General features: G+C 58.3%; 1 pseudogene; it reads left to right on the top strand.

The window, feature by feature from the left end:
- The first annotated feature begins 290 nt into the window (after positions 1-290).
- On the top strand, positions 291-17,745 carry LOC143640839 (podocalyxin-like protein 2; annotated as a pseudogene).
- Positions 17,746-22,002: the final 4,257 nt, after the last annotated feature.

The following is a 22,002-nucleotide window of genomic DNA, read 5'->3' as shown; positions in this document are numbered from 1 at the left end:
GGTGGGGTGGCGTGCCAGGTGCCCCACGACTCTGGCCTCCCCATCCTGGCCTCCGACGCGCTGATTGGCCGCTCCGACGCGGGGACGCTGCAGAGGGGGGGGCGGCCGCCCGCGCGCCCACCTCGTCTCGGCGGGGGCGCGCCCGCGGCACGCGGCCGGGCGGGGCCAGGTGTGAGTGACAGCCGCGCGGGCCAATGAGGAGAGCGCGCGCCGCCGCCGCCGCCAGCTCAGTTCCCTGACGCGGGTCCGGGCGCCGCGCCGCTGCGGCTGCGGGCAGCGACGGCTACACCATGGGCCGGCTGCTGCGGGCCGCCTGGCTGCCGCCGCTGCTGCTGCCGCCGCTGCTGCTGCTGCTGGCCGCGGGTGAGTGCGGGCGCCGGCGGGCGGGCGGGCGGGCGGCGGGGCGGGACGGCGACGTGGGCCGCCAACAAAGGCGCCGCGCGGGCGGCGGGGCCGAGGCCGCGCGTGTACCCTCGGGCCGCCCTCCCCGCGCCGGGGACAGGGCGTGGGCGGCCACGGCGACCCCCCCCCCCCCGGAGCGCGGTGGCTGCGGTGGCGGCGCGGGGTGGGCGTGCGGTGACACGTGCCGGTGTCCCCGGGTCCCGGCCCCTCCGGCGACAGTGGCGCGGGCCGGCGGGCGGTGGCTGGGCCGCGGGAACCTGGGTCCCCCCCCCTCCCCCGTAGCGCTCCGAGCGCCGCCCGCCCGGGAGGTGACAGGTGCGCGTGTCAAGGCCGAGGGGCGTGTGTGCGCGTGCACGGGCGGCGGGAGCGCGCGGCGACATTCACGCCGGGACGCGGGGGGCCACTCGCGAGGGTCCCCAGGGCGGGCGTGGGGGGCTGCAGGCCCCACGAGCGCCGTCCTCCAGCCCACGGGCAGGGGTGACAGTGACATGGCCACGGCGGGGGTCCCCATCCACAGCCTCCCAGGGCACGACGGGGTGGGCAGGTGACAGCGGGGCGGGACACCACGGATGCGCGGTGTGAGGAAGGGATGCCCAGGCGCTGGCAGCTGGCGGGGGCCAGCGGTTCAGCAAGGGACAGGAGCTGGTCCGCAGAGCTGGGTCACATCAGGACGTGTCTGAAAGGCCACGTGATCAGCCCCAGATGGGGGGACCTTCCTTGCTCTGCGGCCAGGCGAAGGTGCTGGCAGGGGGTGTGCACGGTGGCAGGGCTCCCTCGATGGCCCCAGGGGCCTTCCTTCCAGTGGGCACTGCCGCCTGTGACCCCCAGCGGCTCTGGAGGCTGAGGCAGGAGGATCGCCAGGTGGAGGCCAGCCTCAGCCCCCTTAGCGAGGCCCTGAGCCACTCAGCCAGACCCTGTCTCTCAATGAAGTCTAAAAAAGGGCTGGGGACAAGGCTCAGGGGTCTGGTGCCTCTGGGCTCAGTCCTTGGGACCAAAAGAAAAAAAAAAAGCCTGTCCCCTCCTCCCCTGTCGCCTGCTCCCTGTCGCATGCTCCCTGTCCTTCGAGCCCGACAGGCACCGTGGTGGGTCCTGCAGGCAGCCGTGGAGGTGTGCGAGCGAGGCTGGGTGATAGTACCCGACCGTCTCTGTTGTGGCTGACGCCAGGCTGTGGGGGCTGCGTGACAGATGCCGCTGGCCACCTCCCAGGCTGGCGCGAGCCCAGGCCTTGGGGAGGATCTGGATTTCAAAGCTGCCAATCACGGGGAGGTGGGCGTGTCCCTGACGGTGGAAGTCCCACAGGGCCGGGCTGCAAGGTTGCAGGCACCGAGGTGGACAGGGGAGACCCCACTGTGCAGCCTGGGCCCTGGGGTGTGGGTGTCTTTGTGTTTTCAGCCTCTAATTCCTCAGCCTCTCTTATGGGCCTTTTTTTTGTTTCTGAGTTTGGGTTAATACCCCCATTCTCCACCCCTGTCTTCCTTCTTCTCTCACCTTCTGTCCCCGGAATGATGAAGTGACACATCGCAGGTGCTAGAGGGAAATACTAATTAGTCACGCAAAGAGTGTGATTCTGCAATTTTAAGTCAGGTGCGATCTCAACTAAAGCAGGTATTATATTATTATGACTATTGTTATTATTATTATTATTTTAGTACCAGGGATTGAACCCAGGGCGTGCTTAACCCCTGAGCCCCGTCCTCAGCCTTTTTTATGTTTTGTTTAGAGACAGGGTCTCACTGAGCTGCTTAGGGTCTTGCTAAGTAGCTGAGGCTGGCCTCCAATTTGCAATCCTCCTGCCTCAGCCTCCCAACTAAGTTGCGGGGATTACAGATGTGTGCCCTTGTTCCCAACAAGGCAGATTAATTATTAGGCACAAAATGAACAGCAGAATGGTGTTCTCTGCCGCTATTTTGGTGTCATCTCATGGTAGGCGAGTTTGAAAAAGGAGGAGCCTCTAGTAATTACCTAAATAATTACGGATTGCCAAAGCTTTTGAAAATATCAAGGTCTATATAAAGATGAAACAGTCATTGTAAGGAAAAATAAGTTCAAGAAAATGAAACTGGGCTGGGGTTGTGGCTCAGCTGTAGAGCGCTCGCCTGGCATGTGCAAGGCCCTGGGTTTGATCCTCAGCATCACACAAAAATAAATATATAAAATAAAGGTATTGTGTCCAACTACAACTAAAAAATAATAATAATAAAAAAAAAAAGAAAATGGAACTGTTTACTGAAAAAGGGATGAAAGACCAGGAGAATACCAGGTTCCTTTTTTCAACAGTATTTCACAGTGCCACCTGGGTGTGGTGTCACATATCTGCAATCCCAGTGACTCAGGAGGCTGAGGCAGGAGGATCGCAAATTGGAGGCCAGCCTCAGCCACTTAGCAAGACCCTGTCTCAAAATTTAAAAAAAAAAAAATAGGGCTGGGGATGAAGCTCAGTGGTCGAGGACACCTGGGTTCAATTGATAATACTGCAAAAAACTAAATAATAATAATTCCTATCAGACCATCAGGAGAGGAACTTGGGGCTTGACTGGCTGAAAAAGGGTCAGAGAATGGAGGCTGTCACCTGAGAGGTGGTAAACAGGGTTCCTCTGCTCAGGACAGGAGGAGTTTGGGGGAGTTGTAGGTGCTTCTGCGCAGCCGGACCACAGCCTAAATGGGATCAGCGTCCTCTCCACCACACTTCATTGAGATGTGACAGAGACACTTGGAGATTTCAGGAGGCAACTCATATCCCAACCTTCCGTGTTTTTTTAATATTTTAAATTAATATTTGGGGGGTACTGGGGATTGATCTGGGGGATCCTCGACCCCTGAGCCCCATCCCCAGCCCTATTTTTCATTTTATTTAGAGACAGGGTCTCCCTGAATTGCTCAGGGCCTCGCTAAGTGGCTGAGGCTGGCCTCCAATTGTGATCCTCCTGCCTTGGCCTCCCTCGTTGCTGGGGATGACAGGTGTGTGCCACTGAACCTGAACTCAGAGGTTGTTTTAGCGGGTGAATTCCAGGATGCTTGAGAAGAATAAGTTGGGGTTGGGGCGGGGGCTCAGGGGTAGAGCGTTTGCCTAGCATGTGGGAGGCCCTGGGTTTGATCCTCAGCACCACATGAAGATAAATAAAGGTATTGTGTCCATCCACAACTAAACAATATTTGGAAAAAAAAATTTAAAAAAGAAGAAGTTACCTTTTATTTAAACAAGGCTGAAGTGAGCTTTTCCGACATGCTAGAGCGCGTAGCTAAAGATGAACTGCAGCCTCTCCACCTTTGGTCGCTCAGGGCCACCGGGAACATGCAAAATGTGCATTGTTTAATCATCACCAACATTTCTCATTAAATGACTTTTTTTGTTGTTCCCCAAATGCACTAATGAGATTTTCCTGATCTGTCTCTTATAGTTTCGTTCCTTGCCATCCATGTTACTCAACCGTGGAGATGTATCCCCTGCAAAAGAGGGTTATTATCACAGCTGGTGACTTGTGACCCACCCTGTCATCCCAGCAGCTCCGGAGGCTGAGGCAGGAGGATCGTGAGTTAGAGGCCAGTCTCAGCAAAAGCGAGGCTCAAGCCACTCAGGGAGACCCTGTCTCTAAATAAAATACAAAATAGGGCTGGGGACGGGGCTCAGGGGTCGAGGGCCCCTGGATTCAATCCCCGATACCAAAAACAAAAAAATCTGGTAATTTAACTGAGGACAGAGATCGTTGTCATCTTTTGTCTCCTGAGAGGGCCTCGCACGCTGCTTGGCCCAGAATCATAGAAGCTCAGAATGACAGGTGGCTCTGTGTAGCTGACCGTCTAATACAAGTTGGCTGGCATCCAACTTGTGATCCTCCGGCCTCAGCCTCCCCAACTTGCGATCCTCCAGCCTCAGCCTCCCCAACTTGTGATCCTCTGGCCTCAGCCTCCTGAGCCTCCAGGATTACAGGCGAGTGCCACCAGGCCCAGCTCCTGTAAGACATTTTTGTGGGGAAAACGTGCTAATAACAGGTCTCCTGTTCACTTGCCATTTGACCTGGACCCCAGGAGGCCTTAGTGGTTTCGGCTGTGAACCCAGAGGTTGGGTCTGGTCCTTATCTCTGGACCCAGCCCTATCCTGTGCCAGGAACTGTGGCAGGCCCTGGAATTCCAAGTGCCAAGGGACACCTGGAGGATAGGACCTTGTTCAGGGTGGTGTGTGGACTGAGGCGGGCCACCCACCCAGGGGAGCCTCCAGCGAAGGCTGTCAGGCGCTGAGGCTGCAGGCAGAAGGCCGGATTTGCCAGGAGAAAGGTGGCGGGCAGCGTGTATCAAGATCCAGGAGGCTCCCAGACTGTGGGGTCCAGGAAATTGCTAGAAGCTCGGCTCATCTGCAGCTCAGAGAGGGGCTGCGGAGAGCAGAGGGAGGGAGGGAGACCCAGGGTGAGGAGTCCCTGCCACTTTAAAGAGTCTGGCCTGCGTTGTCGTGGTGACGGGTCTTGGAGCCTCATTTGCATTTTAGATTTCTCTGAGCTTTGTTACTCAAAGTGCGGTCTAGGGACAGGCGAGGCCTGCAGACCCCATCCACAGCCCAGAGCCCAAGCCCAGAGTGGCAGGTGATTCATACCCACCACCAAAGCCGAGGGGGGTTGGAGGAGCCGTGAGTTTTTTGGGGAGGTGCTAAAAGAACTCCTGTAGAGGCCAGGAGGCCGGAAATGTGTCCAAAGCCTCTCCTCCTCCTCCTCTTCCTTCTTCCTCTTTTCCTAACAGGGGCACTTGACCCTGGAGCCCCGTCCTCAGCCCTGTTTTCTATTTTATTTAGACAGAGGGTCTCACTGAGTTGCTCAGGGCCTCGGTTTGGTTGAGGCTGGCCTCCACTTTGCAATCCTGCCTCAGCCTCCCAAGCTGCTGGGATGACAGCATGTGCCACTACGCCCTGCTGCCATGGTCCTCTTGACAGCTTGGCTTTTGCGTTCAGGTGGGGCAAAGCCAGAGGATGCCTGTCTGAGCTCAAGAGACCATCATCAAACATCCACTAGGTGCCTTTGAACTTTGCTCCATCCCTAATGTCCAGGGCACGTCAGCACCTGCTGCGACCCTGTTGCTGTGAGGTCTCTGTCAATGGACGAGTGGGTGCATGGATGGGTGGGGGACAGATAGGAGGGTGGGTGGATGACAGAAGGCAGTCACCACTCAGGCCTCACTCGGATCTGCAAGGAGATCCGAGTGATTATTATGATTCTCTGGCTGTATCCGTCAGCTAGTTCTGCGTAACAAATCACCCCCAAATTTAGTGGCTCAGCGCAGCTGTTCCTAGGTGTGACTCCTGGACTCCGGCTCCAGGGTGGGGTCTCGCCCTTCTGTTTAACAAGCCCCCCAAGTGCCCCCGTGCCCTGTGGTTCCAAAGGCCCGGGCACAGGACAACACCTGTGTCCACCCTTGCGTCTGCAGGAGGGCAGTGCAGGTGGCCCTCGGCCAGGGGTTCTTGGGATTTGGGGGACTCCTTCCAGTTTTAGTTGGGCAGTGGCTCGTCCTTGCCTTAGCTGGGAAGCTGGGACCAGTGGCCGTATTTTCCATGGGAGGTCACTCTGCAGCGCCAGCCCCGCTAGCCCGGCCCAAAGCCCTGGGACCATGGAGTGTCACAGAACCCTCTGAGTCTGCCCTTGGAAAGGCCACCTCCCTCCCCTCGGCCAGGGGCTCAGAGAGGCCACAGGTCAAGTTCAAGGGTGGCTTCAGGTCGTGCTGGGGAGCCGTGTCCCCAGAGGTCATCGGGGGGCCAGGGCTGGGCACTGTGTCTACCACAGGAATGGGGGGACTCTAATGAGGCAGGTTTTGTGGTGGCAGGTGACACCCTGTCCCTCTCCCGTCTGCCTGTTGTGGTCTTTCCAGGGCTGGGGAGCCCCACGACAGCAGCCAGGGCCCCCAGCGATGGCGGAGGGGGTCGGAAGGGAAGGTCCTGAGAGGCCTGGGTAGAAAGGATCGGAGGGCCGAAGTCCACGTGCGTCAGGCTGCTCCGTCCTCACGTCACCAAAAGCCCTGGCCAGACCCACTGCGGGGAGGAGAGCTTACTTGGAGTCTGGTTTTAGAGGTTCAGTTTGTGGTCTGTGGACTCCACAGCCCTGGGCCTCAGGTGACGCAGGACATCATGGCAGAAGGGGGTGGAGGAGGACAGCAGCTCAGGACATGGCCACCAGGAGGCAGAGAGAGCCCTGCTCCCCAGGGAGAAAACAGACCTCAGACGCACGTTCCTGGGGGCCTCCTTCCCCAGCCTCGCCCCGGCCTGGCCTCCTTCCCCAGCCTCCCCCCAGCCTGCAGCTGCTCCTGGCTCATCCCCAGATGAACCCACTGACTCGTCCCCACCTCTGGCCACGGAACCCAGTCACCTCTCAGCCTTCCTGCACCATCTCACACATGGACCCCTGGGGGCACCTCTGGTCTCAGCCACAGTGCCACCCATACCTGGGGACAGCGGACTGTCCAAGGAAGGTGGACCCACATCGGTGGCCGTAGCTCTGGGGCTCTGAGGACCTCGGCTCTGGGAACCACCCCACCCAGGCGCCTGGCTCTGCATCTGAGTCCCTGGTGTGGACGCGGGGTCCGGTGCTCGGAGCCAAGCCCACCTGGAAGTGGCACCGTAGACCTTGACCGTGGTATCCCCGAGCACCGGAAGCCTTCTGGGCAGGGAACGGCCACAGAGCAGGCACTGGGGGAGCAAGGTCACTGCCTCCCCAACTCCCAGCCTCGACCCAGGGCCTCCCTGCAGCTGTGACTTGGCCTCCTGGAGCTCAAGGCCCGTGTATGATGATGACGATGATGATGATTTGGTCCCAGGGATGGAACCCAGGGGCCTTTAACCCCTGAGCCCCGTCCCCAGCCCTTTTTATTATTCACTTAAAGACAGGGTCTCACTGAGGTGCTTAGGGCCTCACTTAGTTGCTGAGGCTGGCCTCCACCTTGGGATCCTCCTGCCTCAGCCTCCTGAGCCACCAGGATGACAGGTGTGCACCACTGCATGTGGCCTCTGTCCCACGTTTCTACCTGTCACCCCGGCGCTTGCTCTGAAGCCACGTGGGTTCTCAGTGACCTTCTTTACTCAGTCAACCTGTCGTTTTCTGTCTTGGAAACTCTGCTCCTGACTCCTTCCCTGGCATCTCTCCCACCGCGGGGCCAGGCGCTGCCCTTGGGGGGGGGGTCCTTCTTGGTGCTGTGATGGGTCTGCAAGGTGCAGAGACCCCTCAACCCCCGGGCTCCCTAGTTTCTGGTAGAACAGTCTGAATGGTCCTGTTTCTTTTGGGGCCAGTCGCGGTCTCAGGATCTACCACCCCATAAGGTGGCGGTGGAGGTCAAAATTCAGACACTGTTTGCAAAGCATTTAGCACATGATCCCAATAATATTAGATTTTTTTTTCTTGTACTGAGGATTGAACCCAGAGGCACTTTACCACTGAGCCACATCCCCGACCTTTTTAATTATTATTTTGAGACAGGGTCTTGCTGAGTGGCTGAGGCTGGCCTCCAACTTGCAATCCTCCTGCCTCAGCCTCCAGATCAGCTGGGTATACAGGCGTGTGCCACCATGCCCAGCCCGGAGGGGGCCAAGTCAACTGAGTCCTCTGTCCCCTACCATTTCCCTCTATCCCCCCTTAGCCACTGTCACATGGAGGTCTGAGCAATTGGTCCTTTTTTGAAATGAAGATGGCATCTTAGAATCCTCGAGCAGCCCTTGGGTATTCAGAGATGTCATCGAAATCCCCGGCCTCTGGCATCTTCTTTGTGACAGGTGATGGTTAGAGACAAAATCTAATCCCAGTGGCCTGGGAGGCTGAGGCAGGAGGATCGCGAGTGGAGGCCAGCCTCAGCACCTTAGCGAGGCCCCAAGCAACTCAGCGAGACTCTGACTTTAAATAAAAAACAAAAAGGGCTGCGCGGTGGCTGAGGGGTCAAGCGCCCCAGGGCCGCCCTTGGCCTCTCCTAACGTCCGGCCTTTGTGTCCGCACAGGAGTGTCCCTAGGTTCCCGTGCAGCCGTGACCGATGAGCCTGGCCCCGAGGGCCTCACGTCCACCTCTCTGCTGGACCTGCTGCTGCCCACCGGCCTGGAGCCGCTGGACGGGGAGGAGCCCAGTGAGTCCATGGGCCTGGGAGCCGGCCTGGGGGCCCCCGGCTCGGGCTTCCCCAGCGACGAGAGCGAGGAGTCCCGGATCCTGCAACCGCCTCAGTACTTCTGGGAGGAGGAGGAGCTCAACACCTCCAGCCTCGACCTGGGGCCCACCGCAGGTAGCGCTTCCCACCCTGCGCATGCGCGAGCGTGGGGCGGCCGCAGGGGTGGGGGCGGGCCCCTGCCAGCACCCCCTGTGACCCCCACCGAGGTTCACCACAGTGTCGTCCGCGGGACACCAAAGCCCAGTCCGCAGGAGTCTGTGCTTCTTTAATACTAACCACTCTTTATTTAGTGAGGCCCTATTCTGTGTTCCCTACTTTTTTTTTTCTGGTACCAGGGATTGAACCCAGGGGTGCTTAACCCCTGACCCCCATCCCCAGCCCTATTTTGGATTTTATTTAGAGACAGGGTCTCACTGAGTTGCTCAGGGCCTTGCTAAGTTGCTGAGGCTGCCCTCCACCTGGCGATCCTCCTGCCTCAGCCTCCCGGGCTGCTGGGATGACAGGCGTGCACCACTGCGCCAGCCAACTACTTTCATTTGCATTATGGGTAATATTTGACACACTCGTATTTTAAGCTTGACAGTGTCTTTCTTTCTAGATGTTTCTAAACATTTTTGCCTGTTTTTCTTCACTTTATGATGAGTCTTTGCGTCACTGAAATATGCACTCCTCCCTTCCTTCTTCCTCTAATCTACCGTAATTGATTATGGCGCATGGTGTAAGGTGGGATCTCATTGCCCTCTCCCACTGAGACCTGTCTCCACGTGGACCCGTGTGGAAGGACTATTAAGCAGTTTCCCTCCCGGGTCTGGGAGTCCCGGTGGGAGAGGCCGCTGCGCCTCGTCCTTCCTCATGAGGCTGCAGGGGGGCGCTCGGGAGCCCCGCTACCTCCCTGGATCTGCTGATCTCCGTGGGTTGCCCCAGGTCTCCTGAGGAGAGTCACTGTCGCTCCTTGAATCTGAGCCATGTCGCCATCTGGAGGCCTCCCCGTGGCTGGTCTGTTCCTCATCTCAGGTCTGCACACTCCTCCACGCCAGCCCCATGCGACCCTGCAGAAAAACTGACAGAGCCCCCCTTTTTTAAATTATTTTTTTGGTTCCAGGGGTGCTGAACCCCTGACCCCCATCCCCAGTCCTATTTTGGATTTTATTTAGAGACAGGGTCTCGCTCAGTTGCTTACAGCCTCACTGAGTTGCTGAGGCTGGCCTCCACCTAGCGATCCTCCTGCCTCAGCCTCCTGAGCTGCCGGGATAAACAGGCATGTGCCCCTGCGCCCTGCTTGGCACATCATTTGGGAGTGAATTTTTCTTTTTTTAAATGTCAGAGCAGATCTACAAAAGCTGTAAAAGCAGGCGTGATTAATATCTCGGTTGTAGCTAAGGACACTGGGTTACAGAGATTTTAAAGTGACACTGAATCACACACAGGCAGAGCGAAGTCCCAAGCCTGAGGTTTCCGCTTCAAGGTCGGCTGCCCTTTCTTCTGTGTGAAGTCATTGGCTTCAGAGGGCTTCAGTCCTCCCCCTCTGTAGTGAAGTCTGGAGGCACCAGATCATCAGGACGGCCGTCTGCCAGACCTGGAGATGCTCTGGGCACAGCAGACCCTCTTTGGACTGTGTCTGTGAGGGATGGTCCCCAGCTCTGGGCCATCGCACACTTACTGGGGACAATCACCAGGAGCGATGGGCAGATACCTGTAGAGCCAAGTGACAGGAGCATCCAAGGAATCCCTTTTACCCACACACTGGAGAAAAAGCAAGCCCTACAATTTTTATTTTATGCTGGTAATACAGAGCAGATAAAAAAAATTAAACGCAGCCAGGCATGGGGTGGTGCACCCCTGTGATCCCAGGAGCTCGGGAGGCTGAGGCAGGAGGATCGCAAGGTGGAGGCCAGCCTCAGCCACTTAGCGAGGCCCTAAGCAACTCAGCGAGACCCTGTCTCCAAATAGAATATAAAAAGGGCTGGGGACGGGCCTCAGGGGTTAAGCACCCCTGGGTTCAATCCCTGGTGCCCCCCAAAAAATTAAGTGCAAATAAAAGAAGAAAATAAATTTACCCATAATCCCATCTCACAGAGTCATGAATGCTGCATGTTGGCGTCTCTCTGAGGGTTTCTGTCCCTTGTGGCAAACGTGTCTATAAAATAGGCCCTTAGATACGAGGGCTGCTGTGTGCACGTCTCGATGGTTCTCCTACATCCTCCTCCCAAGCCGGCAAACACACCTCTCCAGCCCCAGAATTGTCACAGAAATATCCAGGGCAAGAGGAACCTGTCGTCTTGTCCCTTCTCGCAGCACAGAGGCTGAGCTGATCTGCTGCTTCTTTAATCGTTGCCTTGGGGCAGAAGGGAAATTCTATTTTCTGAATGTCTGATTTTTTTTTCTTTTTTGGTACCGGGATTCAACCCAGGGGTCCTCAACCCCTGAGCCCCGTCCCCAGCCATTTTTACATTTCATTGAGAGACAGGGTCTCCCTGAGTTGCTCAGGGCCTCGCTGAGCTGCTGAGGCTGGCCTCCACCTTGCGATCCTCCTGCCTCAGCCTCCTGAGCTGCTGGGATCACAGGCGTGGGCCACCCCTCCTGACTTGCCCTCTCTTTTTTCATTTATATTTCTTTTTTTCTTTTCTCTTTTGGGCAGCGCTGGGCATGGAACCCAGGGCCTCTCACATGCCAGGCAGGCGCTCTGCCACCCAGTTAGTCCTCCACCCTTGATCTGTATTTCTTGGATGCCGACTGAGGTTGGCCATTAAAAAGTAGTTTTAACCGTACTGAAAAGATCTTCCCATGATCCTCCGTTTCTCACAAATCTCCTTTGACTTTTGAGTGATTTTGCATTATCGCTTGCTTGAATAACTGGCCTGAGAGTCACACTCAGGGGACAATTTCCAGCGATTTGACATTAAACTAAAAGGACGTTTAAAGTGACCATCCAAGGACTCCGGCCCCCAGATGCCTGTTTAAATTCCTGAGTTGAATGGAGGAGTCGGTTCATTAATATTTCAGCTGGTGCCAAAGGTCATCTGTGAGAGAGTGGCCATCCTGGAGTCCGGGAGCCCGCTCTGCATCCTGCCTCGCCAGCACAGGGCACGCCTCTCATCCCAGCAATCTGGAGGCTGAGGCAGGAGGATTGTAGGTTGGAGGCCAGCCTCAGCAGCTGGAGGCAGGCTGTGGCTGGAGGAAGTGGGTTCCTGGAGGCAGCACCTTTGGGGTGTATATTTGTCTTCTTTATCAGTGCATCACAGTAGTGGGACTCTCTGTTCCACATCCAGGACAATTCTGGCCTTTTCTTCTTATGGTGACGTGAACTGAACCAAGGGGCACTTTGCCACCAGCCCACGTCCTTAGCTCTTTCATTTTGTGTTTTGAGACAGGGTCTTGCTAAATGGCTGAGGCTGGCCTCCAACTTGAGATCCTCCTGCCTCAGCCTCCCAGCTGCAGAGCTAGGGGTTTAGTGTCACCAATGGAGAGAACACACTTACCAGGACCCTCCAACACTTAAGATACAGGCGTTAGGACCTTAGGAGTCATGGATTGCGACATTCCCATGTGATTTGCCCCAAACCCCAAGCCAGAGGGGTTAAGGGGCTTAAAGAAGTGTGGACAGGTCAGTTAGTGGCTGAGTCCCCCCATGGCCAGGTACTGTTGTCAATAGCATGACCAGTGCCACCAACGGGGTTAGAGGAGGAGCCAGACACTGGAAGGTGGCCGGGGGTGGGGGCGTCCAGCTTCGGAAAACTCGGCCTCCAACTGAGCTGTGGGGGGTGCTGGCCTCCAGGATCTCCCCAGCTTCGTGGGGTCAGCGGGGAGCGCACCCTCCACACGCCTGGTCCAGTCTGTCGACTGAGCCGGGCTCTTCTGGAAGGTCCCCAACTCTGTCAGTGCCCGCGTGCCCCCCACGAGCCAGGGCTGGCTGCTTCTGTCACCAGCCCCCAACAGGGGCCCCGATTCTCCCGCAGGGGCCTCTCCTGAGGTTTTTCTGGTCATCGCGATTGCTGTCACCTACATTGCTGTCCCAGGGACCTTCAGACATGAGATCTCACAGTGTAACGGACCCTTCCTTCCTCCTCCTCCCTCCCTTCATCCCTCCCTTCGTGTCAGTCTGTGTGGCTGGCTGGCTGGCTGTCTGTCTCTCCCCCAGTGCTAAGGATGGATCCTAGGGCCTTCCACATGCCTGGCCACCACCCTACCCCTGAGCCCTGTCCCCAGCCCTTGTTATATTTTATTTAGAGACAGGGTCTCACTGAGTTGCTCAGGGCCTTGCTAAGTTGCTGAGGCTGGCCTCTACCTTGTGATCCTCCTGCCTCAGCCTCCCAAGTCACAGGTGTGCACCACAGCACCCAGCTATGCACTGAATTTTATTTTGAATCGATCTATTATAAAGTTCTTACTTATATTGAAGTAAAGAATTTTTATCCTTTTATGTATTTGTTTTATGGGTGTAATTTCATATTGAATCTGAAAATATTAAGATGTTTTCCTTTTTTTTCTTTTTTTTTTTTTTTTTTTTTTTGGTACCAGAGATTGAACTCAGGGGTACTTAACCACTGAGCCACGTCTCCATACCTTTTTTATGTTTTATTTAGAGTCAGGATATCACTTAGCTGCTTGGGAGGCTGGGGCAGGAGGATCACAAGGTGGAGGCCAGCCTCAGCAGCTTAGCAAGACCCCGAGCAACTCAGGGAGACCCTGTCTCTCAATAAAATGTAAAAATGGCTGGGGACATGGCTCAGGGGTCGAGGGCCCCTGGATTCAATCCCTGGGACTAAAAAAACCAAGAACCAGACCCCTGTGTTCTGTGTTCACCCTGCCCTCCTCCCCAGCCTCATTTCCCACTCTCGCCCCACATGACCAAGACTGATGCGTCCCTGTCCCTGTAGGCAGGTGATAGCTCTTTCCTGTCGCTCAGCCCTGCCCAGTGGATCCCAGTAAGTCCGGGTTTGAAGAAGCCAACGCACTTTTCCTGTCTCTAGACTACGTCTTCCCGGACTTAACGGGGCAGTCGGGTTCCCTGGAGGACGCTGACCAGCCCCAGGACCTTCTGAGACTCCCCTCGTCCTTGCCCAAGGTGAACCTGGTGGAGCCTCCCTGGCACATGCCCCTGGAGGAGGAAGAGGAGGAGGAGGAGGAGGAAGAGGAGGAAGAGGAGGAGGAGGAGGAGGAAGAGGAGGAAGAGGAGGAGGAGAGGGAGAAGGAGGAGGAGGAGAAGGAGGAGGAAGAACAGCTGCTTCCTGTGAGCGGACCCCAGGCGGAGGCCACCACGCAGGCACCAGACTCTCCTCCCAGGGGCAGCAGCAGCCAGGCTCCGGGGGCCACCAGACCCCGGCAGGAGGACTCTGGGGACCAGGCGTCATCGGGCGTGGACGCGGAGAGCAGTGCGGAGCCCAGCCTGTCGCCACCCTCTGTCACCCCACGCACGGTGACCCTCGGGGACCAGGACTTGCCCAGCCAGGAGGACACGGCCACCATGCTGCCAGCGGCGGGACTCGGGGTAGAGTTCGAGGTCCCTCCAGGACCCCGTGAAGACGCCACTGTGGGGGCCCCCGACTTGGCTGGCCGGCCCGGGGACCTGCCGCCCCTGGCTCCGTCCCCTGCAACCAGAGCCCCAGGCGAGGGTCACCTCGACCCTAGGACCTCAGCCTCTTTCCCACCAGCCCCCCAAGACTTCGGAGCCGACCCCTTCCCCTGCCACCCTGGGGCCAGACACACCCAGCCAGCAGTCACAGGAGGGCCCGGTGGCCACAGCGCCCTCCAGGACCCCCTGGGACTCCACACAGGTGAGGGGCGCATGGGCCTCGGCCGCACCCTGTGGGCCTCCCCGTCACCCTGGCTGGTGCAGTGGGGCAGGGCCTGTCAGGTGGGGCTGTCCCCAGAGCCCCAGGGAAGCCTGGGACATCGCCACTCCTCACGGCCCAGCCTGGGGCGTGTGCCACACTCGAGTGCAAAGACCTTGGGAGAGGCTTGGTGGCCCCTCCTGGTTTCCACTGTTCAGGAGGCTACTGCTGCTTCTGGTGTTGCTCCTAGGAGAAGTGCAGCAGGTGGCTGGCCTGCGCCCCTCCACCCCCGGCCTCCAACACACACCCACAGTTTCCAGAAGGGAAGGAAGGGGCCAGGTTTGTGGTGGGGGGACCAGGGATTGAACCCAGGGCCCAGGACCCCTGAGCCCCTCTCTAGCCCTGTTTTGCATTTTATTTAGAGACAGGGTTTTCCTGAGTTGCTTAGAGCCTCACTTTGGCTGAGGCTGGCCTCTAACTGTAATCCTCATGCCTCAGCCTCCTGAGTCACTGGGATGACAGGCATGCCCAGCAGGGGTCTGTTGTAGGCAGCTTTTTTGCTGCTGTGACTTAAGATCCCTCCAGCACAACTGCAGAGCAGGACAGTGGACGTGGGGCCCAGGATGTCCCAGGTCCTAGTCCACAGATGGCGGCCCCACTCCTGGGCCGAGGGGAGGCAGGACATCATGGAGGAGGAGTGTGGGGAGGGAGCAGCTCCCATGGGGACCAGGGAGCAGGGACTCTACTCTCCAGGGACAAATAGAGACCCCAAGCCACGGCCCCAGGGCCACCTCCTCCCCACACCCCACCAGGGGCCACCAGGGGACCCCCAGGGAGCCATTCATTGCTGGGGTTCAGGCCTCACACCCCTCACTCCTCCTCTGGACCTTCCTACATCGTCCCCACGGGGGCTCTGGGGACATGTCACAGCCACACCAGGATAGGGTCTGCCTGTGACCCACAGACCCGGCAACCTGCCCCCAGTCTCTGAACAGGGCTCTGCAGCCTGGCCCCAGGGACAGTTCCCCTTTTCTCTGAGGCGCCCTCAGCGGGTCCCTGAAGCCACCTGGGTTTGTGGCTCCTGGGCAGAACCAGTGGCCTGTCACCTTGTAGAGGTCGCCCGTCCCACTTGGCTCCGCAGACCCGCAGCAGCCGGTGTCTTCCGGCTTCCCACAGGGTGTCAGGTCTCTGTCCCCCGGGACACCTTCTTACTGCGGCCACCCTCTTTCCGTCTCCTGGTCCAGGTCATCTGCAAGGACTGGAGCAACCTGGCGAGGAAGAACTACATCATCCTGAACATGACCGAGAACGTGGACTGTGTGAGTGGCCGGCCAGCGCATGCGCAGAGCGGGGCGGGGTCCCAGGGCCAGCCTGACCCCAGGACCATCAGCCCCGTCAACGCTACAAACCCACAAACAAGGACAAAACAGACTGGGAGGGAGGGAGACAGAATGCTTTTTGCATTTTAAGGTTTCTAAGGGGTCTTTCATTTTCTCCCTTTTTTAAACATATCAGGGATTGAATTTAGGGGCCCTCGACCCCTGAGCCCTGTCCCCAGCCCCTTTTTATATCTTATTTAGAGACAGGGTCTCGCTGAGTTGCTCAGGGCCTTGCTAAGTTGTAGAGGCTGGCCTCCAACTTGCGATCCTCCTGCCTCAGCCTCCTGAGTCGCTGGGATGACAGCTACTGCACCCAAAGGCTTCCTTACCATTGGCTCTGGGCACCCATATTGAGAAGGGAGTTGTCCCACTCTTGAAAGGCAGCACTTCTGTCACCTTTGGTGGCTTAGAGTCGAGGGCTGACCGGGGCTCCCTTTGGGTGGCCGGGGGAGTGGCTCTGCCTCGCCAGCAGCCCTGGCTGACCTGTCCGTGGGAGGGCACCCAAGGGCGAGCTGAGCGACCCGAGGGGGGCAGCCGACTTTAGAGGTTGGGAACGTGGATGTAGCTACTTTGCACATCCAGAAAGAAGAGGAGCTGGAGGGCCTAGTGGCCCTGGGACCAAAGAAGGGTCTCTTCCCCGATGTGACTTGGTGATCTGTGTGCCAAGAGGCCTCCAGCCCCAGCCTGGGCCCCTGCCACCGGGTTCCTCTTTAGGACCAGACCCTAGTTTTCATTTCACATGGCGTGACCGTGCCTGGGCCTGGTCAAGGACAGGGACAGCTGTGCAGAGCGCCCAGTGGGCAGAAGTCCAACCTCCAGCATCTCCGCCCTGTCCCCAGTTCCAGGGGCCACTGGGCCCTCTCTCTTGAAGACACCAGCATAAGAGCATGTGGTGGCTCTTTTCATTTCCACCGCGGGCCAGATCTCTCGTGGCAGAGGGGAGACAGGCCACCTCTCCCCAGATCCTGGGGGCCGCATTGCTGCTGTGGTGGGCAGGAGACGAGCCCTGTCACCGCTCCTCCAGTGGCTGTACTGATGTGCGTCCTTACGGTCCCCAACCCTCTCTGTACCCCATGCCAGACCCCATTATGCTTTGACCCCAGGCCCGAGGAGTAGCCACCTGTCCCCTGTTCTCCCAGCTCCACTGGGGGCTAGAGAGGCGGCCCCACCCCTTCCTCACCTAGAGTGGCCAGAGCAGAAGGGACAGCGTCCTCCTGTCCCACCCCGCAGCCCACCTCTGGCTCACAGGTGGTCCCCAGAGGAGCCCGAGGGTCTTTCTCAGCCTTTGGCCACGGAGTGCAGGGTGACATGGGTCTGTCCCTCCCTGAGCGAGCCTCTGACCTTGCAGGAGGTGTTTCGGCGCCACCGAGGGCTCCAGCTGGTGGCCCTGGTGTAGGAGGTGCTGCCCCACCACCGCAGCAGCCGTCACGGGGACTGGCACATCTCCCTGAGCAAGCCCAGCGACAAGGAGCAGCACCTGCTCATGGTGCTGGTGGGCGAGCAGGGTGAGGATGGCGGGCGGGCGGCCTGGGCCCTGGGTCCCCAGGACAGCACCCCTCCTGGTCGCAGGCTCCAGGCCACCCCATCAGCTTGGGTTTGGGGGAAAAGGTGGAGGGCGCAGGGGCAGGGCGCAAGGACACCCGTTCCAGCCCAGGTGGGGACTCCCAGGTGTGGCGGGAGGGAGGGGCAGGAGGGGCTGCAGAGGTGACATCCGGCCACACCTGTTACCTGGTCACCCACTGGGTCAGCTGGGCCGACAGGGAGCCGAGGACGCAGAGAGGGGGCGCCCCTTTCTGCAGGAGCTGGTGGTGCATGCTTGCGCCTGTGCGCCCCGAGGATCTGGGTGTCATTAGAGCCCAAAAGTGGGGCTGAAGGGGCTCAGGCCAGTGGTCCCAGAGGGGGTGTAGGTCTCGCGACCCCTGGAGGGGCCGCAGGGGTCATGGCCATGCTGATGGGGGCCTTTCTCCTCCCAGGGGTGGTGCCCACTCAAGATGTCCTCTCCATGCTGGGTGACATCCGCAGGAGCCTGGAGGAGGTAAGGGTACAGGGACTTGGATCCCCGAGCTGCTCCTGAGCTCGCTCCCGTCTGTCCCTCAAGCTCTGGGGACACGCAGACTTCCCTGGGGGGCCCCACAGCCCGTGGGTCAAGGAAGCCAAAACAGATCGGGCTCTGGGCGGGGTTAGCCTGGGGGCCCTTCCCAACCAGGCCCTTGGGAAGGGGCCTGGGGTCCTGGAGAGAGGGGGAGTCAGGGGAGGGCCTGGAGAAGAGGAGGTGGGGGTCAAACAGGAAACAGCAGGACCCCCGTAGCACCTGGAGGAGGGAGCATGACAGGTTCTAGAAACCTCAAGAATGTTCTGGAAACCTGGGTATGCCTCAGGAGCCACCAGCCCAGTACCTCCAAATGGCCAGCCGCCATTGCTCCTCCTGCTGGGGACCTGAGGTGCCAGACATGGACTGCCATCTTGGGTGCCGAATGCCTGGGGCCTCCTGGGGAGACCTGGGCGGAAGGACAGACGGCAGCCTCTCCGCAGCTGCTGGACCAGCCCCGGGAAGCCGAGGTCCCTGGTCTCCTTACCTACTTCCCCGAAGGGCAGCACCCTGCATTCCTCACCCAGCTCTCGTGGAACCCAATGACGTGTTGTCAGTCCCCTTCATTCTTGAGCTCTCTGTCACATGCAAGGGGACCCTGTTTCCGTGCTGGTGTTTTATCTCGGTAAACACAGTGCTCACTCGGGGCCAGACCTGGGTGCTGTCACTTAGTCCAGGTGACCAGCTGTTCTTTATTCCTGGAAGCTGCAGGGTTATTGACTGCTTTCTTTTTTTTTTCCCTTGTGATGCTGGGGATCAAACCCAAGGCCCTACCACTGAGTCCCAGCCCTTGCTCCACCCTCTTTTTACTTTTTATTTTGAGACAGGGTCTCACTAAATTTCTGAGACTGGCTTTGAACTTGCAATCCTCCTGCCTCAGCCTCCCAAGTAGCTGGTATCACAGGCGTATTTTCAAATGTACCAGAGTCCCAGGGCTGGACAGCATTTAGGGTGGGACAGTAGGAATGGGTGATAGTGGCTGTGGGGACACACATCCTGGACCTGGGCTCTGCTGGGCAACCCATGTCTCTGACAGCAATGCCCCTCCTCACACTGCTCCCACCAGACCTGAAGGCCCCTCAGAGGTCCAAGCCCCACCTGAGCTGTGGGAGGGGAGTCTGTGGCCTCTGAGGTATCTCTTTCTGGGGGATTGCAGTCCTTCTCCTGAGACACAGGAGCCTTGGGGTCAGAGCAGTGCAGCACCCCTTCATGGTATGTGACCCTTGGTATTTGCATGTAATGTGGGGACCAGTGGCTGATGGGGTAAGTGGATGTGGGTACATCCCATTTGTCTCAGATCACTGTCCCCCTTCTGGCCTGGGGCAGGAGGCTGTGACCCAGACAGGTCCCACATCTTCCAGGAAGGGGTCCATGTCCTCCAGTGGGGTGACTAAGGAGGAAGCCAATCTGCACTGGGCTGGGGCTGAGCCCTGAGTGTCTACAGCCTCTCTTCTGAGTCCCTCGATTTAACCCACCCTCCCCGCAGCGGCCCACTTGAGTCCCTGTGCACACCCTAGCCATCAGGACACACATGTGGCCACAAGCAGGGCTCTGGGCGGTGGTTCCATCCCCCAACCCACCCTAGACCAGGAGGAGATTTAAATATATCAGCGGCATCTGTGGCTATAAAAAGTCCTTCCACCTCCGCACTGCAGCGAGAGGGGGCTCCGGTGGGACGCTCAGTGGCCAGGGAGAGGCTTCCACTGGGGACTGAGCAGGGCATGCATGGTGGGGGCCCCCAGAGGTGACCCACTAGTGAACCATGTCACCTGAATTTATGAGGGGTCACGGGCAGCAGGTGTGTCTTGCGTCCAGCTCTTCCATTCCTTAGTAGTGACTTTCAGGAGACCTCTGCCCTCAGTTTCCTCTTCTGCTGAGTGGGCTTGAGGAGGGGCATTATGTGTGTGAAGGAGTATGCCTAGGAGGGCCTGGCTGCTGTGGCAGGCCCTGCCTGCACCTGTGCGCAGGTGTGCCTGTGTGTGTGCTTGCTGGTGGACCTGTGGGGGGGTGGGTCGTCTAGGAGGGCCTGACTGCTGTGGCAGGCCCTGCCTGCACCTGTGCACAGGTGTGCCTGTGTGTGTGCTTGCTGGTGAGCCTGTGGAGGGTGGGTCGTCTAAGGGGGCCTGGCTGCTGTGTGTGCTTGCTGGTGAGCCTGTGGAGGGTGGGTCATCTAGGAGGGCCTGGCTGCTGTGTGTGTGCTTGCTGGTGAGCCTGTGGAGGGGTGGGTCATCTAGGAGGGCCTGGCTGCTGTGGCAGGCCTTGCCTGCACCTGTGCGCAGGTGTGCCTGTGTGTGTGCTTGCTGGTGGGCCTGTGGGGGGGTGGGTCGTCTCTGTGTTTATGATTCAAGAAAGTTCAATCAAGGAACTTATCTTCAGCCCTCCTGATCTCCTGGTCCCATGGGCCAGGGAGACACATAAAGGGGCAGTCATGCTATAGGTACCAACAGGGGACCAGGGAGCAGCCCCTCTCCCAGGCTAAGCATGGGACAAAGTGGGGCCCATCCTGAAAGTGGGGATTCCTGAATTAACTTGAGAAGGTACTTTGCTCTGACCAGCTGCTGGTCACACATGTGATCCAGCTGCTATGGGGAGTTTGGTAGGGTCACAAGTTCAAGGCTAGCCTGGGCAGCTCACCAAGACTGTCTCAAAAATAAGAAATGTGAAAATGCCTAAGTATCTCTGGGTTCCATCCCCAGTACCTTAAACCAAGGAAAAAGAGAAGTTACTTTGTCCTGGCAGGGGACAGAAGTAGGAACCAGCATGGTGTGCTCTTAACTGTGGCTTTATAGTGGAAACATTGATGGACTGTGGAGTGAGAACCAGGTGGTGGTGGGGAGGAGTGTGCTGCTCCTCAAGAACAGCTCTTCCCCGCTGTGGGGTCAGGAGCTTGGGAGAGAGCTGGTGGCTTAGGTGACCCGGTGCAGAGAGAGGGAAAGCCCAGGGCACAGATAGCAGAAGCTAAGGAGCCCAGGGGCAGGGAGGTGACTGGGCCCTTGACCCTGGGGTTCAACCCTGGAGACCTTGATCAGCAGGTCCAGCTGGAGCCCAAGAGCACCGCTGGGCATTAGCATGGGCCTATTGGACTTGGCTTGGGAGTCACAAGGAACCTGGGCAAGAAAGAGGGATGTGCCACTAGGAGAGAGAAGGGGAAATGGAGGGAGCTTACATCCTGGCATGAAGAGGGGACACTGGCAGACATAGATTGAGCCAGATTGAGCCAGGACAGAGAGGAGGCCACTGGTGGTGACCATCCATTATTGTAGGTGTAGCTCATCCTCCACTTGGTGCTTGTGCCCGGTGCCTCTTGAGCTTTGCAGTCATTTGGAAGCAGGTCCTACTGTCCCATTCACAGAAAGGGACACTGAGGCATAGTGAGGTGGGGGGAATGGGAACATGGGTGGGGGCAGGGAAGGCAGGCTGTGGCCTCTGTTTTTTCAGCTTTTCAGGGTTGGGTCAGGCACGTGGAAGCCTGGGGTGGGCTGTTGGAATGGCAACAGCTGGCTCTAGCTCCTGGGCTATGCACCTCTCCTAGGAGATGGGGAGGGGTCTTCTGCTACATTTCCACCACCTGCGGGAGTTGATGGGAGCCCTGACACCATGACTTATTAATGATAATTGAGCCAGATTAAACATTTATTAGATCCAGGCAGCTGCAACCCCTAATGGACCCACCTCCCCCATGGGTACACTGACCTAAGGAGCCAACCTATCCCCAGTCCCAGTGCTGGGCTCAGGGTGGCTACTTGGGGCTATCCCTAATGACTCTGGGTTTCAGTGTCCCCGTGCTCTCTTCGTTTGTACACTGTGACAGAGGGCCAGCCTTTCCCTGTGCCCACACGGTGGGACGCAGTGGAGGCCTAATGGTGATGGGGCGTGTGCTGCACCCTGCTGTCTGCAGAACTAAGGGCTGAAATGGCAGACTCCGATGACAGGCCCAGCTGTGCCAACAGCTGTGTGAGGCTCTGCAGAGCAGCTGCCCTGGGAGGGGCTGTGGGAGAAGGCTAGGAGCTGGCAAGAGGCCGGGTCAGGCATGGGGAACACCCAGGCACTCCCAGATGAGGCCCCAGAAACTTACGGCCTGAGTTGGGATCAGCCTGGCCTGCGTGGGGGTAACCAGATGGACTCTGGGGCTGATGTGGGAGAGGGCTTTGGGCAGAGTGGGGCCTGACTGCTTGCTTTGGACTTGGCCTGGGGTCCTCTCCTGTTGTGTATTGGGGAATCTGCTGAGGTGGGATGGGAGTG

This window comes from Callospermophilus lateralis, unplaced genomic scaffold (genome assembly GCF_048772815.1).
Source record: "Callospermophilus lateralis isolate mCalLat2 unplaced genomic scaffold, mCalLat2.hap1 Scaffold_66, whole genome shotgun sequence".
NCBI classification, from domain to species: domain Eukaryota; kingdom Metazoa; phylum Chordata; class Mammalia; order Rodentia; family Sciuridae; genus Callospermophilus; species Callospermophilus lateralis.
The sequence above is the reverse complement of the archived record's forward strand: the minus strand, read 5'-3'. Positions and strand labels throughout refer to the sequence as shown.